General features: G+C 35.9%; 1 protein-coding gene across 1 annotated transcript in view; it reads right to left on the bottom strand.

Moving 5' to 3' along the window:
• Nucleotides 1-304: 304 nt before the first annotated feature.
• Nucleotides 305-6,053, bottom strand: part of LOC117359614 — a 387,942-nt gene continuing 382,193 nt past the window's right edge. Inside the window, exon 4 of the transcript XR_004539279.1 lies at nt 305-388. The gene's annotated coding sequence lies outside the window, so the exon portion shown is untranslated. The remainder of the gene's footprint in view (nt 389-6,053) is intronic.

The raw sequence follows: 6,053 nt of genomic DNA, 5'->3' as shown, positions 1-6,053 counted from the left end.
ATATCTCAACAGTAAATGATTTGTCAAAGTATCTATCACCGTATCAACATACTCAATGACCCAAATTTAATGGCGGTACAATATTGCTCATAAAAAAAATGGATTAGTACAGTATACATAGCTGACTACGATGTAAAGTTCATTTTCAAAAAAACATTAATCTATAAGTCTTTCCATACTCATACAGGTGATCAATAAAAGAAAAAGAAAAAAGTTTAGATACAATCTTACCTAGAGCACATGAATGATCCTTTTCACTCATTGTCAGAGTTCATCATCTGAATATCCACAATAATTTGAAGTTTCCCAGTATATCATGTTCAAACTAATCAGGGTTACATTCAGTCAGATCAACACCATAGATCCATCAACATTTCAATCTGCAAGACTAAAACAAAATGGCATCACCGTCCTATTTACAAAAATCAACTGATAGATTTCATCCTATTGTAATAGAATTTCAAATCCACAACCAAGCTCCAATTCATACTAATGACATATTTAGTGCCTCTGGATATACCGTCTTTTATATATATAAACATTATATTGCTCCCTATAATTGTCACTCATGGTTTCCCTCTGCTAGTTTCCTAAAATATTAGCAATCTTCAAATATTATGTTTATTTTCCAAAAGGTGATTCACTAGGGGGTCTGAGAGTATTCTAGTATTGAGTCTAATGAGATAAAATTTAATCAGATTGGTAGGATGACTCATATATTCAAAAGGGCATTGGCATACAATACAGTAGATTATAAAGGAGGAGTCACATGTCGCATCATATCTTGCTTTAAATCTTCTATTGTCCATAGGATACATCTAATCATGTACTATTATATTCAAATGTCATCACGAACAAGCATGGTCGACAACCTGAATTCATACTTAATTAGATTAGATATCAGTTCCCCAATGGAAATTCATCATATTCCATATGTATACTCAAAACATGCAAGAATATATGAATCAGTTTTCACTACTTGGGCTGAAACCATTCAAAAAGGGAATGCAGAGGTTAATCTATCCATTTGAAATGCTTCTTATAATGTAATATCAATTCCCTCTAGGCATGCTGTACTCTTGTTTTTTTTTGCTCAATTTGTAAATTGCCACAAATATTGTGAAAAATTGACCCATCAAAAATGTACCAACATTTTCATTCATGATGTTGGATTTCTTGAGAAATAGAACTCTACTTTGAATAAATGTGGCCTTGATTTAATGTTGCTAATTTTGAGACTACATCCAAGGTGGGAAAAGACATTATGGAGGCTTTAAATAGTAAGAACAACTTAAACAAAATATGGCTGAATATATAGCAGAAAAATAATGAACTCCAACAGACTATCATGGAGTTCAAAGAACATTTGTGTCAAATTAAAATTAAGAAATTGAAATAGAATGAGATTGCCATCATCAGGAAATGTATCCATGGATGAGAAAGGATTTTATTTCTATGAAGGGCAAGAAAGATTTGTTAGCTGACTCTTCAGAAGAATCTGATAAAAATAGTGATGACTTCTACCAGGATCAAACAACTAATATTTCTAGAAGGGTTTTTTTTTTAATGGAGATGACCAGAGGGGGAGGAAATCATATGGATGTGTCATAGGAGACCATTTTATAGAAATATGCAGTTTCAAGACCCAGTTTACAAGATCACAGAGTTTCAGGAATCAAGCATGATTATTAATATTTCATCTTTGGTGCATTATGTTGTACAGAATGTATCAAATAAAGGTTTAGGCCTACTTCCTACATCAAAATGAGCAAGAAAATTAATTAAATTGAGAATAAAGCAATTAAGAAACTTCTTCAAGTGAACTGATAAGGGTGGTAGTATTTTCAAAGGCCGATACCATTTGGAGTGATATAATTTTATTTTCAGAAAGTTAATGTTATTTTAAATTAGTATGAGGTCTAACTGTACAGCTTTAGATTGAGACAGATATTGTTCAGCAAGCAAAGGAACAACTCATCACTATCTGTAGGTAAGTTTTAAGCAGCAAATTTTTAATACAAACATATATGGAAGCAATTTCTGGATGATATATTTGGAAAGCTTTGAAAGTGTAGCTTTTTAATTGTTAATTATCAAAATTTGACATTTATAATGCATTGTGGTTCTGTTACTAATAATATGTTAGATATTCATATTGATATAGATCACAATCATTGTGGAAAAGAAGTTCAATAAAATAATTTGTTGGCTTAAAATATAAAGGTATCCATCTCAAATATATTTTAGAACAGGATATAGTCTGCCTAATGGGTAAATACATTTTAAGGCAACAAATTATTTTATTCAATCATGTTCTAAAATACATTTGAGATGGATATCCATATGTGATGTCCTTTCTAAAAAGCCTTTCCATGTATAAAATTATTGATGACACAGTAACACAGTAAACCCCTTCTTTTATAAAGACGCACTAGTGTTTTTAGTGCCAGCAGTGACGGTAAGAACTCTGATGCTTATAGAAGTCCTATGAGCATCAGAGTTCTTACCGCCTTGGCTGGCACTAAAAATGCGAGTGCGGCTTTGTAAAGGAGGGGGTAAATGATGATAAAGTTCTGCACAGTCCATCCAGTCTGCCCACCATGACAATTCACGGTGAACATTTATTCTAGGTGTTAAAATAGTTTGCTGCAATATTTACCTTCTGATGGTCCACTATAAAAAAATGTTACTATCATACTGGAGTAGTAGTAGTATTTAAAATATAGATTTGCCCTGGAAATTCCTTTATTAGTATTTTCGATCCACCACAATTAATAAAATGTCTTAAGCTATACAATTGATTTCACCATATGCATGACTGCATATACTGCATATTAAGGATGGAGGAACATTTAAAGCAAGATATGATAATATATGTCAAGGCTGCCCAAGTCCAGTCCTCGAGATCTACTGGCAGGCCAGGTTTTCAGGATATCCACAATGATCATGCATGAGAGAGATTTGCATACCAAGAAGGCAGTGCAGGCAAATCTCTCTCATGCATATTCATTGTGGATATCCTGAAAACCTGGCCTGCCAGTAGATCTCGAGGACCGGACTTGGGCAGCCCTGCTATATGTGACTCCTCTTTTGTGATCCATTTTATTATATGTCCATGCCTGTTATCATACCATCTATCTAATTAAACTTTGGCTCAATGAACGCCACAGTAGACCAAGTACAGATCAGTCTCAACCCCTTCCCCCTAGTAAACCATTTTTATGGAACATCAACATACATCGAAGATTGCCATTGGAAAGTGACTGATCATATTATAGTAGACTGGCATAGGGAGATCATGAGCATCCATTAAAAAATAGAGAACAATATAGTATGATTAGTGCAAATCAAAAAGTTTAAATATGGAAGTTGAATAGCTGTCATTAATATGAACTGGAGTTTGATTGGTGGATTTGAAATTCCATTTTAGACTATAGGAGATATATCAGATGATTTTTATAAATAGAATGCTGATACCCTTTTGTTTTAGTCTTGCAGTCAGAAGCAATAATGGACCTCTAATATTGACCTAATGGAATGTAATCCTGAGGTAGAGCAGGTTTGTTCAAGACATGTTCAAAAATCTTAAGTAATTATGGATATTTGGATGGTAAACTCAGAAGAGGCATGGAGAAAGCTGTTCATATGCTCTAAGTCAGTGTTTTTCAGCCTTTTTACACCTATGGACTGGCAGAAATAAAAGAATTATTCTGTGGACCGGCATCAGTCCATGGACCAGCGGTTGAAGAACACTGGGCTAAATTGTGGGCCGGACCCTGCCCATCTCTACCCAATCTCCACCCCAGACACCGCCCCCATAATAGTACTAATTGCACCTTGCATGTCCCGTGCCTCATCTGGAAGCCTTCCCTCTGACGTTGCAACGTCAGAGAGAAAGCTTCCGGTTCAGGCGCAGGATGCCCGTAGGAGCCACTGCCCGTGGCTTTGTGCACTGAATCAGTTAGGAAGAGGGAGCTGGTTTGAAAATAACGCCGCATCGATAGCACCGTGGACCGGCGGTTGAAGAACACTGTTTTGGGCCTGATGCACGTGCTGGCCCTGTGGACTGACAGGAAATTTATGTGGACCGGCACTGGTCCATGGACTGGTGGTTGAAGAACACTGCTCTAAGTTAAGTAACATTGTATCTGGACTTTTAAAAAACTTTGCTTTCCTTTAAGTATGTGAGAGAATTTATAGATTACGGTAATGCTTTCTGAAAATGGACCAGAGAGTACAGAGACAGGAGAAGTATTGAAAAACAGTAGCGAGTCGGCAATTTGCAATTCAGCTGAACACGGGAAAGCCCAGAACAGAACTGGAGGAAGACTAGTCAAGTTCTGTAGAAAACCAGCAAACAGGTATAGTAGTATCCATGCAGTTGGAGAGGCTGGAGAGACCTGAGTTGATTGCCCTGAAACCAATTTGACAGGCTATTATTCAATTGGATGTGATTGTGAGTAACAAGTAATCAAGTAACAATGATGAAAGAGAGCTTGAAAGATCTCTTGAAGAGATTGGGGTGACTGGAAACAGTTTGACTCTTCATTTGTGTACATGTTTCATCAAAGGTTGGAACAGATTGAGAAACATTTGATGCACCACAATATGTATCACCATAAATCCCAGTGAGTTCTTCAAGAAATGTTTAATTGATAATCTGAAAATTCCAGTGGAGGCTGTCCCTTAAGTTAATAAGAGATTTTACCTTCCTTTTAGTCTGCGATCTAAGGATGGTGATGAGAATGGGACACAGAATGGCTAATGTCAGTGGACCACAGTTTTCAACTAAAAATTTATCTTAATTTAGGAGCTTAGAAGTGCACGCTTATAAATTTAGGACTGCCAATCATTTGCCTAATTTATGAAACTAATTTACAAGCCTACTGCTGAAAGTCACAGCTAAGCTGCTAAATATTTTCCTCTGCCCAAATCTGCCCCTGTTGCCACCACTTTTTATACGCCTAAATTTAAGAGTTTAGCAAATTTTGAGTATAAATTTAGGCAACAAGGAGTCCTTTTTCCAAGCTGCAGGAAAAGTTGGCCTTATCACACCCTTACATGGGTTTTTCCCATGTACTAAGGACATTTTCCCCACAGCCAGAAAATGGCTGATTTTCAATGTTTCAGATTAATGGACATGTGCTAATATTGCCATTAGAGTATGAGGGAAAAAAAACCCTGAATTTAAGCACAATTACAGAAGTATACAGATACCAAGCACAGTGAAGATAAAGTCCTTTTGGCACCATCACATTAATATACAAATATGAAATGACTCAACATAATTGTGTTTCAGCCACTTGGCCTGCCTCAGGAATCTCTTTCTTTCTACAAACAGCAGCTGATTATTCTAATCACCACAGAATTCTGGTGTTACTACATGTTTCTGTATCAAATTTGAATGTTACAATATCATTGTTTCAATCAATAAGGATTTTATGGTGTTTATAAAAAGAAAGAGATTCCCGAGGAAGACCAAGTGGCCCAACCACATAAGAACATAAGAATAGCCTGGAATAAATAAACTGGAACTGTTTGAAAGAGGAAGGAACTCTTGATCATATATTATTTCATTGTACTCTAGTCCGCTCTTTTTGGACCTACGTCTGGAACACCATACAATCTATTACTAACTGCTCAGAAGAAATCTCTATAGACATTGTAATCCTTCGCTCTCAACACCCATGTTTCACACAATCAAATTGTCCACCTAAACTCATTGATACCATGTTGGTGACTGCTCTCATGCACATTCTAAAAAATTGGAAATCACCCTCGCTACTAGATTATACCTTTTGGTGGAACTCTCTGAGTATGTATCATAGATTTGAATCCTATGCATATGAGAAGAGAGTTACATTCCGAACCTGTATGAACTTGAAATACAACAAATCTCCATGGTCATTCTTAGATTCCTATGTACGCTCATCTTCTTAGACACTCCTGTCATCCTTTTCTTCTCCTCTCTTCTCTCTTTCATTTTTCTTTCCTTTTTCTTTACTGCTCTCTCTCATCTTTATCTTATATATCCCTTACATACATTTTTAATA

Source organism: Geotrypetes seraphini, chromosome 4 (assembly GCF_902459505.1).
Source record: "Geotrypetes seraphini chromosome 4, aGeoSer1.1, whole genome shotgun sequence".
In the NCBI taxonomy this organism is placed as follows: Eukaryota; Metazoa; Chordata; class Amphibia; order Gymnophiona; family Dermophiidae; genus Geotrypetes; species Geotrypetes seraphini.
Note: the sequence above shows the minus strand (reverse complement) of the source record. Positions and strands in the feature narration are given on the sequence as shown.